This window comes from Pleurodeles waltl, chromosome 5, assembly GCF_031143425.1.
Source record: "Pleurodeles waltl isolate 20211129_DDA chromosome 5, aPleWal1.hap1.20221129, whole genome shotgun sequence".
Taxonomy (NCBI): Eukaryota; Metazoa; Chordata; class Amphibia; order Caudata; family Salamandridae; genus Pleurodeles; species Pleurodeles waltl.
In genome coordinates, this window is record NC_090444.1 from 1295523967 (window position 1) to 1295536386 (window position 12420).

Sequence of the window (12420 nt, forward strand, 5' to 3'; positions counted from 1 at the left end):
ATGGGGATAGCAAAAGTGATAAGAGTTCATCTGGGAGTAAAAAGGTGAAAAAGGCTCTATAGTAGAGGAAGACTCAGATGACGAGGATCTTATTACTCAGATGCTGAGGAACTGACCTCCACCATATGCGGTGCATGAGGGGGGTCCAAGTACTAGCTCTACTCCAACTGCCCCAGCACAGGCAATTGGGACAGTGAGTCCAGTAGAGGTTGATAATGGACAGGTACAAGGTGTGGTGCAGAGTACTCCTAATGTGTTGACTGCTTCGGTAGTCCAGGAACAGATGCATCCGCAACCGATACAGAGAATTTATCCAGAAGTACCAGTTCTTGAGACAACTTCAAACTTAGTGGTGCCTACAGAGCAAGTGTTTCCAAGACCATTGTTGGGCCAGACTGAGCCAACTCCGATATTGATGCCCCAGGCTCAGCTTCAGGGTATGCAGAGGTTTAAACCATTGACAGGGACACAGTCAGATTTGATCCGTTAATGAATCAGAGTATGGGAGTAACTCTTCCACAGCATGCAGGAGCTAGAGCAGCCCCAGATATAATATCGCTGCCAATTACTGTTGGTCCAGCGGCACCATTGTTATCGCAGAAGAAATCAAACACAGGAGAACAAGGTGAAATGTCACAGAGCCTCGTTAGGAGGGTGGTGAGAGAACATGTGCAGGTAGTTTCTTCCGTTGATGGATCCAGGCCACTTATGGATCTCAGTCCATTAGTCGCACTTCCCAATACTGTAAATGGTCCTAGTGTAAGTCAGAGCTTGAAGCTCCTGACATCGCAACCTCCAGGTGAGTGGTGCAGCAGGTGCCATCACCAAATGCAAGCAACATTACATTACAAGGATTGACAGCACAGCAGTTGAATGAGTGGTTAGATAGTCTGAACACCCCGCAAAATATGTCCAAGAGTGAAGAGCAGATTGATCATGTTAGGTTGAGTACAGAATAATCGAACTAGTCGAAGGATCAATGGGATGAATAAGTTAGAATCCAATACAGAAGAAGAGCTGAGATACTTATGTCCGAGAATCACAAGAGAGCTGGGTAAGATACGTCAGAGATTGGCAGATTTAGCAGAAAAACATGATATTGAATTCGGGAAAACAAAACATTTGAAAATGAGCAACAGGTTAGAGTTTGAGGGAAAGGATTTTGAACACATGAGGTCATCCGGAATGAAAGCACATCTTAAAGAATTATTGCAGAGTGCTCAGATATGGGGAGTATTAGAAAAGTGGGAAGGCAGATGGGCAAAGAAGAAGGATAAAAGGAAATTAGATTCACAAGAAGGGTCTGAAAGTGCACAGAAGGAAAAGGAACCAGTAAAAAGTTTACCAATGAGGGAGATTCTAAGAGGGCAGTTTGTTCATGTTCCTTGGCACAGGAAAGATATTCTGTGATTCACAAATGATTATCCAAAATTGAGGGAGAAACCGGTCAAATGGTACCAGCAGACAGATAGGTGTGTGAAGCTTTCGAAATGTCTGTGGGAAGACCTGAATACTTTACTGGAAATAGTAGTCCCAGCTGATTTGCGGGTTGAATGCAAAAGAGCTGTAGATTAGCCGACAAGTGAACCAGAAAGGGATAGGACTACAGGTTCACTATCTCCTGAACTAATGAAGCATTATTATAAGGTGATTGAGTTCCTGAAGACAAAAATGTCGCCTAAAAATATTGATTGGCAAAGGATTGACAGGACAGTGCAGGAGGTAAAGGAGTCGATACATGTCTACTATGAGAGATTGTTAAAGGCATTCATGGAGTACAGTGGCAAGGAAGCGATCAAGCTAAAAGACATGTTGCATTTTGTGTTCAGGTTTGTGGAAGGATTGCGACCTGAAATAGGTCAGACTCATTTGATTTGTTGGTAAGCGAAGCCGATTGATAAGGTGTTACAGTATGCAAAATACTATAGTGATGAAATTGAGTTGAAGCAGAAAAAGCTGAAGGAGAAACCAATGGTGATGCCAATCAAGGCAGCTCAAACAAGAGTACAAATGACTTTTGTTCAGCAGATACTACAGCATCATGGAACTGTCATGTTCCAACCTCAGATGAGAGGTAGGGGTCGTGGAGTCAATATAAATCATGGTCCGGATCTGAGTACTGTAGTGGTTCAGAATGATGTGCAAGGGATGAAGAAGATGTTACTGTGTCACACTTGCGAAGCCCTGGGACTTTGGAAGTGGGATTGTCTGACAATGGTGCAGGAAGGTGTTGTTCAGCAAGGTGGTGACATCAATACATTTAAAACTGTATCAATACCAAAAATGAGAGGTCCTAATCCCAATTTTCAGAATAATGTGAATCAGATGCACAATTTTCAACCCATGCAGTAGGTGCAAATGCCTCGTGCACAAATGCCACAGTTACAACCACTGCAGCAGCAGTTTCCTATGGTACCTAGAGAGCAAATGCAAATACCTCAAGCCCTGATGGAGCAGCAACAGATGATGCTTACTCAACAGGTCACAGGTCAGAGACAAGATAGAAGTAGTAACACCTTACACCAATTCCCAGAATTAAATAAATGGTGACTAGATGAGTGATAGTTCGGATGCGGAGCCATGCATGCTTGCAGCCTCCTTAGAGATAGATCAGAGGGGACCCTTTGTGAAAGGAAGAGTGATGGGTCATAAGGTCTCATTTCTGGTGGACACAGGAGCTCCACGCTCCACAGTGAGGAGCGTAGAAGTTCTGAATTTGCCTCTTTCAGGAAGAACATTTCAGGTTGTTGGGGTAGCGAATAAGCATTTGACAAATTCGATCACAGATTCAGTACAAGTCAAGATTGGCAACTTCCAGGGACTGCATAGGTTTGTAGTCTGTGATTCAAGGCCAGTATCCCCACTGGAAAGGGACTTATTGTGTAAGACCAAATGTTCGATCTCTTGCTCAACAGCTGGGATGGAGATTCAGACAAATAGTGATGATGAAGAGGAACTAACTCCAGAAACTGAGATTGAAACTACCAATGAAGAGTACCCATTGATTGAGCTTTTCCCAATGTTTACAGTAAAAAAGCTTCATTCAAATTTGCAGGGAACAGTACAAGAAAACGTGTCGGATCTAACAGGTAAAGAAGTGGGTTTGATCAAGGGAGAGGAGCTGATTAAGGTTACTTTGAAGCCAAATGTAGTGTTTCCCCAGCTTCCACAGTACAATATGCCACAAGATGTCTTGATGAATGTAGCACAGATAATTGGAGACTTTGTGAAGCAGGGAGTTTTGAAAAAAGTGCTGAGCAGCCCATGTAATTAACCAATAATGGGTTTGAAAAAGCTGTGTGGGAAGGTGAGAATTGTGCAGGATTTGAGAAAGGTAAATGACATGGTGGTCAAATGTTGTCCCGTGGTGCCAAATCCAGCAGTAATAATGTTCCAGATTCCGTGTGATGCAGAATGGTTCACAGTGGTTGACTTTTCACAAGCCTTCTTCTCTGTGCCTCTTCATGAGGATAGTCAGTTTCTCTTTAGTTTCAAATTCTTAGACAGAGTCTATAGTTGGTGCAGACTTCCTCAAGGGTACATGGAGTCACCATCCTTGTTTAATCAGATTCTGAAAAAGAACCTGGAGTCATTGGAATTGTCGTTTCAATCGACTCTGGTATAATACATTGATGACTTGCTGATGGCACCCAAAACAACGGACGAGTGTAAGTATGACTCAGTTGCCCTATTGAATCATTTGGAAAAATTTGGTCATAAAGTGTCACCATTGAAATTGCAGTACTGTCAGAAGATGGTGAAATATCTGGGTCATTAAATCGAGAAAGGGTCGAGGAGAATTTCCAGAGAGAGGATCACAATGATATTGCAGAGAAGTCCCCCAACTTCACAGAGAGATGTCAGGATGTTCCTAGGGATGGCGGGTTATTGTTGTCAGTGGATTCCAAATTTTGCTGAGATTTCGAAGCCATTGCAGAAACTGACACTTAAGGATGTCACTGATCGCATAAAATTAGATCAGGAAGAGATGAAAGCGTTCACTGAGCGAGAGTTTGTGCTGAGCTCCAGTGTTGGGTATGCCTGATTACACTAAACCATTCTCATTGTTTTGCCATGAACGTGATACTTGTTCTTTTCTGTCTTAACACAGGTCCATGGAGGTGCTTATCGCCCAGTAGCCTATTTTTCAGCTACCTTGGCCACAGTCACATTAGCCTTACCGGTTTGTTTGCACACGGTTGCCGCAGTTGGTCAAAGTCTCTCACGGTGTGAGGGAGTAGTGATGGGATATCCCCTGATGCCAATGGTCCCTCACTCAGTTGATATTTTACTGACAAGGACGAAAACTGAGTATTTGACTGGTGGCAGACTGACAAGGTATGAGACAAGCATTTTAGGTGCTCCAAATGTAACATTGAAAAGAAATACAGTGCTGAACATGGCAACTTTACTTCCAAGTGATACTGTTGAAGTTGAAAAAGAGGAAGACATTGAGCATGATTTTCTTGAGGTAACACAAAAACGAGACCATACATCAGAGATACTCGATTGTACGAAAATAACCAAATTGTCTTTGTTGATGATTCATGTCTCAGAGATGGTATAGGAACATTGAGAGCAGGCTATGCCTTGTGCACAATTACAGGTATTTTAGAAGCTTCTTGACTTCAAGAATATAGTCTGCACAAGTAGCAGAATTGGTTGCTCTTACCAGAGCGTGCCATGTGTCTGCTAGACTGCGAGTCACTATCTATACAGATAGCCAATACGAATTTGGAATTGTTCATGATTTTGGTCAATTGTGGTCACAAAGAGGTTTCCTGACCTCTTCTGGTTCACCAGTGAGAAATGGCGAAAGAATAAAAGAGTTGGTGAATGCAGTACAATTGCCTGAAAAAATTGCCGTGGTGAAATGCAGTGCACATCTAAAATTACATGACTATGTGTCACTGGGAAATGGATATGCGGATCAAGACGCAAGGTTTTGCACATTGAACTGCATATCATTCAAAGACAAGTGGGAATTGATGTCTGAAGGAGACACCACATGTACAAGTTACACATTAAAGGTGATTGACCCAACGGAAGAGTTGAAAACTTTGCAAAGTAATGCTGATAAAGAGGAGAAAAGGTCATGGCTTAAGATGAAGTGCGTCCAGAGACAGGATGAGCCATGGGTATCATAAGAGGGTCAAATGGTTCTGCCAAATAGTTTACTATCACAAATGGCAAAATACTATCATGGTCAGGCACACATTGGGAGGGATGCCATGGTTCGTTTGTATAAAATCGATTGATTTAACAACATATTTAGACAAGCAGCAGAAGCAGTATACCATTGCTGTGTTATTTGTCAGCAATTAAATGAGGGGAAAGGGACTTTGGTGAATTTGAGCCACATTGGAAGAGCAGGAGGTCAATTCAGCAGAATGCAATTGGATTTCATTGAGATGCCTGCATGTTGAGGTCTGAATACATGTTGGTGATTGTGTGCATTTTTAGTAACTGGATTGAAGCATACCCTACAAGAAGGAATGATAGCCTCACAGTAGCAAAGCTGTCACTTAGAGAGTTGATACCACGTTTCGGATTTCCGATCTCTTTAGAATCAGATAGGGAAACACACTTCAATAAAGAGGTGATTAAACTTTTGTGTGCAGCACTAAACATGGAGCAGAAGTTGCATTGTAGCTATAGCCCTGAAGCATCAGGACTAGTGGAGCAGATGAATGGTACTTTGAAATCAAGAATTGCCAAGATGTGTGCAGCTATGAATTTGAAATGGCCAGATGCATTGCCTTTGGTGTTGATGTCAATGAGAAACACACCCGACAGGAAGACAGGACTGTCTCCCACAAGATTCTTATGGGCAGAGCAATGAGGTTGCCAGCAGTTCCAGCCAAAGCACTTGCCAATATTACAGATGATATGGTGTTGGACTACTGCAAGGGGCTGGCTGATTGGGTTAGCTCTTTCTCTTAGTAGGTGGAGGCTGCCACACTGCCACCAATTCACGATCCTGGGCACAACCTGAGAGCTGGCGTTTGGGTTGATGTCCGCGAGCATGTGTGCAAGACATGTTTGGAGCCTCGTTGGCGGGGACCTTACCATGTGATCTTGATGACTACGACAGCTGTAAAGTGTGCATGACTTCCGAACTGGATTCATGTGAGCCACACAAAGAAAGTGGCATGTCTATTACATCATGAAGAAGCGTTGTTGAGAGCACCAACAACTGCGAAACAAGTTGCAGCACCTGAACCAGAAAAGGAGCAAGGAGAACCTGAAATCGAACAAGAACTTGTGGAAGATGCTTCTATTACCCCTGTAAGAGATGAAAGTGAAGAATTACAGGAGGGTGCTGGAGAATCAGTCTCGACGGATGCAGTAGGGGAGCCTAGCACAGCAGGGGCTCACCTAGAAGTAGACGATTCTGGGAAACTAACAGAGCAAGTGCCAGACCAAGAAGTGGAGGGAGTAGAGTTGGACCAAGATGAAGATGAGCAAAGAATTGAACTGTAGAAATGTATCTAAGAATTATTTTGAGAAAAGAGACTGTTGAAAGCAAACTGGAAAAAGACATTGATAACCTGCTTTGACATTTGAAAACCAGATGTGACAAGCTGCTAATCGATTTTGACGAGGAAAGAGGGTTCCTGGATGTGAGACTGAACCGTTGAAAGAAGAATTGTCTATTTTTGATTATAGCTGTACTTATCCAAAGTTACTTCTGCTCTCTGATTCTTTACAGATCATGGCTGAGTTCAATAATCAGGTTAGAGATGCTAAGCGCTGTAAATATATGAGCACTGAATTGGTAATTATGTATGGGATTTTGTTTATAGTAGTGATTGTGGGAATGTCTGTTCTTGACGTGAATGGAGCCATCCATACCATTGCTTCTGAGACTACTACACTAACGGCTTTGGAGAAGTTTAAGTCAGATGAGAAATATTTGCATGACTATACTAATGCTCAAGGAGAACTTTCTTCTAACGTCTTCTATCGTTTGTTGAGTGAATATGTTGAGATGATGGATGCAAGGCATTGTCTTGTGTGTACGCAAATTCCTTTGTCAGACGAGGAAGGAGTTACGTACCATAGTCTTCCATTAACCTATGGGATAAGTTGTAGTCTGCTACTAACAAGGTTCTATGACCAGGAGTATATTCAGTATTTTTTTATTCCAATTATGATGTAGTGTTTTCGTTTGTCCCTATCAATAGGTATCTGAGTAGAGTAGCTAAGGACCATGACATAGTATTGGTTAGAGGATTATTTGAACCTACACTAACGTTTGGAATGGCTTATGCTCATAAAAACAATTTAACATGCTTGCTTACCCCTTCAGAGAAGAGCTTCTTAGGGCATACTGATGATAGGAGAAAAGCATTAAAAGAGAAATTAGAGAAAGGCTTAGAGAAAAGGACTTACAAGAATGATTATGCGTATACAGCAATTAAGACACAAGGGAAACTAGCTTTAGATGCATTACATGTAGGGAACCTTGTGTATATAGACCAAAATCGCGCACTGACACTTTATTTATGGGTACGAGTGAATGTAGGCATGTGTTTTTGTTTCAGAGTAAGTGGACTTTTATGCTGAATGGTCAGGACCCTGCATTCCAGATATCTACTAAATTTGTGGACTTAATGCTTATTACAGTCTTCCAAGAGGATGGTATGGGACATGTTATTTGGGAATAGTGTTCCAAAAGATTTACCAGATAGAGGACTTGAAAAAGTTTAGTATTGTAACTAATAGGGAAAGAAAATCACTAAAACATATAATGAGTTATGGTTATGTATGACTGAAAGGTCATGGAGTGACGCTCCATTGTTTAATTATTAATGACAACTAATGTTTATTGAGTGTTGTGTATTGACTATTTGAACATCGACCAGGATACTCCATGCGAATAAAAAGGTTCATCGACTTATGCGCGTCCCCTCATAAGTTTACTTATTAAGGATCAGGCGCGCTAACAATACTTTAAAGAAAACTAACCTAAATTGGTTAATAGTGGATATAATCAGGAGGTAGAGGCAATCTTAGTGCAGGAGATGTTCCCTGTCCTCTTTGAATAAATTCACAAAGCACCCTAGGTTTACCGGAGCACCCTCTGAAGTAAAATTGGGAGTCACAGTCTGTTAAACCTTTTACAAATTGGTTTCTGTTTCGAGATTAAAAATAACAAGTTAGTTTAAAAAAAAAACTTTGTTTGATGCACTGGCACTTCATAACTAGTATGAAACACAGAAAACCAAGCCTCGCTACCTGCTGCTAATACTTCCTACTATGTGCCAGTAGAGCAGTGGGCAGATAGATTTTTATCCCTGACTTGAATCTCTGTGCACTGGACTTTATCCCAGAACTAGGGCAGACATTTTACTGACCTGACCATAGTCATGTTTAGACCTGCCTCTGCTGAGGAAGGCTATGAGTCTGCTGAAGGGAGCTGGAAGTGAATAAACCTGCACTGTTAAAACTAGAGGGTTTCTACCATCCCTGAAGAATGTCCTGCTGACCTGTAATTTGCTGGTAAAGACAGAGTAGAACTATGTGGTTTTAAGCTCTCTACAAATCGTTTTGCCAGGATGGATGGTGTTGGACTTAGCCCTTGTGGCAGGTTCACCCCCTGACTTTTTGCGTAGTTCAATCTATTTTTTCTGACCTTTTGCTGTTGGCTCTAGGACTCTGAGCACATTATCACTGCTGACCGGTGCTAAAGTGCAGGTGCTCTCCCATCTAAAGTTGGTATGATTGGCTTATACCTAATTGGCATATTTAATTTACCTGTAAGTCCCTTGTACAGTGGTATCTCTATAGCCAGGGCCTGTAAATAAGTGCTACTAGTGGGCCTGCAGCCCTTCGTGCGCCACCCACTGAAGTAGACTTTCAAAACTGTCTCTGGCCTGCTAGCGCAGGGCTTGTGTGCGCAGTTTTCAGCCACTGGGACCTGGCATCTAAATTTACTTGCCAGGCCCACAACTCCCCTTTTACTACATGTAAGTCACCCCTAAGGTATGCCCTAGCTAGCCCTATGGGCAGGGTGCCATGTATGTAGAAGGCAGGACATGTGCCAGGTTGCGTGCATGTCCTGGTAGTGACAAACAGCCTAACTTGGTGTCTCACTGCTGTGGGTGCTGCCTTCTCATAGGATTGCATTCGAAATGCCCTGCCTTATGTGTAAGGGGTATTGTTTGATTTATGAGGGGTAGCATAGGCATGTTTGGTATGGTTGGTGATGGTGATAATAAACGCTGCTTACTGGTGTAGGTGTATTTTTGTATTACTATTACAGAAATGCCACTTCTAGAAAGTGTGCATTTCTCTGTGCTTATGACTCTGGTGTTTTGCAGCTTGACTCCAATTCACGTCTGGGCAGAGTGACAGTTGGGGCTTTGTGCATACTTTTCAGACAGCCTGTACACAGGGAGGGTGGAGGTGTCACAGAGGTGCATCTGCATACTGAATATGGTCTTGGGCTGAGAGAAGGGAGAGGCGGGGCACACCTACATTTGTAAAGGCTGTGCCCTGGCCTCACACAATAGGGTCGTTTACCCCCCAGTGATGTTTGGAGCCTGAGCTGGAGAAGCGAGGGGGCACTCCCAGAACCAGTTGTAACTGGTTGGAGTCTCCTCTCTCCACCATTGTAAAACACTGTAAGGACTGAGTATAAGTACAATTTGGAGACAATCTGAAACATCTTGGAACTGGACACAGAAATGCTGGAAGGACTCCCCAGGGACCGCCATGGACTGCTGCTGGTGTGCTGACCTGTGACCTGCTTGGTGACTGTAAAAGACTTGCCACTTGCTGCATCCTTGTTGTGCTGGCCCGTTGCTGGGCCCCTTCACCAGTGGGCCTTTTCCTGGAACTCGTTTAAACTTTTTAAGATGAAGCGCTTTGGAAAACTTAAATCTTGGGGGCCTAGAGCTTGAGGTAGGAAAGCGCTGCCTCTGTTGGTGCCCTAGTGCTTCAAATGCGCTTTTTGCTGTGGTACAGAATCACTGCAGCGACCCGGGCCGTCTTGGATGTAGCGCTGGAGTCGAGCTGTTGTCTGTGCCCCGGGGGCATGAAGAACATTGCCAGAATGAAGATTGGAGCGAGCGCGCTCCTATTGTGCCCCCCGGGTGAAGCGCGCTCCGTGGAGCACCCCGGGGCACAAGCAGGCATCTGCTTTGGTGCCTGCTGCTTCTACCGGCCTGGGTAGGCCGCGACATGTGTCTTCAGCTTGGTGGGGGGGAAGGAGGCCTCATCAGAGAAGGAGGTCTCTCCCTGCCCTGATCGAGCCTTCTGCCGGGAAGCGGGCGGGGCAGAAACCTCGCTGGAGGCTCCCCCATGCTGCTGGTCCCTTGTTTGGCCCCTTGTGGGCCCATGCCTGGACCTTGGCCCCCCTCGTGAGGGCCAGTAAAGGCCTGGGGTGGCCCTCGGTGACTGCGGGCCCCAGGAGGGGCCTGTTCTTGGAATGAAGGAGGTGCACGGCACCCCCCTCCTCCTGACACATTTCCCTGATTGTGGTCCCTCTCGTGAGAGCCCGTGGAGGCCCGGGGGGCCCCTAGTGATCGTGGGCCCCAGGAGGGGCCCGTCCTGAGATTGGAGGGGGTGCGTGGCGCCCCCGTCCTTCACCAAAAGGTTATTGCTGACCGTGGCCCCCCTCGTGAGGGCTGGTGGAGGCCTAGGGGGCACCCAGAGATCGCAGGCCCCAGGAGGGGCCAGTCAGCAGAATAGAGGGAGTGCGTGCCACCTCCCTCTACCCCAGAGTTTAAGGAGGCCCCCATGTTGCGCAGAGGAGCGCTCGCGGGCCCTTCTCCATTCCTTGGCACTGGAGGTGCCTCATCAGAAAAGCAGGTACTCCTAAGGAACAATATATATGACCTAAGTTCTTCTTAGAGACTTTAGTGATTTATATGTTTATATGTTGCCTACCTGTTTTATGATGTTTTCATATGCATCTGCAAATGTTCCTTTTATGGACATAACATGCTAATATGTTTTTTTCTGACTTGCCATATGTTTTATAATGTTCCTAATATGGGCGTTCATGATATTCTTATGACAAGTGCTTTGGTGTAATAACGTGTTTCCTGACTACTGCTTATGTTGCAGAATACTAAGTAACCCGTGGGTTATATGTGACTCCTGCTAGTTTGCAGATTAACTAATGTGTACCATTCTGACAACTGCTAAGGTAGCAGGATAATGCTGATATGTGATGTTTGGTCTAATAATTGTGTATTGTACAATACAGTATATTTTCATATAACTTGGTGTTGTGTTTCCTTTGTGGTGGGGATACTGTGTCACATGTGTTGCGTGTGTTGTGCAAATGCTTTACACATTGCCTCTGGGTTCGGCCTGACTGCTCGTGCCAAGCTACCAAGGGGGTGAGCAGGGGTTATCTTGGACGTGTAACTCCCTTGCCCTGACTAGAGTGGGTGGATTCTGCCTGGCTTAGGTGCATACCCTAGCCAACCAGAAACCCCATTTCTAACAGATGGGAACTATGAAACTTGTTCTGAAGATCATGTGAGCATTGCTACAACTTGCATCCTCATCCGAGGAATGTTGTTCTTCAGATCAAGATATATTACAGTTCTCCAGTCACTCTGGCCTATGAGAATCATCTCTGTTGCTGTGTGCTTTCATACCTTCAACGAACAACCTCAATGCATTGCTGCCCCATGGTAGTCATTTAAGGTCAAGGAACTATTTTCTTATTGATTTATTTCATCTGATGTCCAATTTTGCACTCCTTGTCAATTTCTATGTGCTATAATTTTGAGCCCTAGGGTCATAAACATTTCTTATGTTTTATGCTAGCAAAATTTGCATCTTCAACTAAACTTGGTCTAGACATTTAAGCTCTTCACTTCCTAATTTATATTGTTAGTTTACTGTGCTTTTATCCGGTATGTCTTACACTCTTTCTCTGGGAACTACCTTGCTGCTCTGGCCTCGATACTACCAGAGGACCAAGGCATCCTTAGTGAAACTTGCTTACCTTTGGGGCTGGATTGGGGAACACAGCCCATTAGATCCAGCCCATTAGGCCAATTTATCACATTGCTCTTTCAATGGTAGGCTTTAAACGTGTGACTGTCTAACTAATAAAGTGCCTTAGCAATGAAGACATAATGATTCCTACTCAGAAAGTCTCGATTTTTAATTTGTGATTTTGGGATATTTTGATAAAAATGGAGATTGATCTGGATTCCCTGTCATGTCTGTCAGCCTCATTTAAGAGGCGGAGGTGTAATCTGAGATGACTTCTGTAAAGATTAGCGTTTAGGAATTCATCAGGAGCTGAGTAGACAACCGGATAACTGAGTGAAGATGCCCCTCAGGTAGAACGTGAGCATGACAATTAGGTGGTGGCCCCTGAGGATGTGAATACATGCAAGCACCATCCAGAGCCAGGTGCTAGCCCTTTGCAAAGAGCTGCATTGCAGG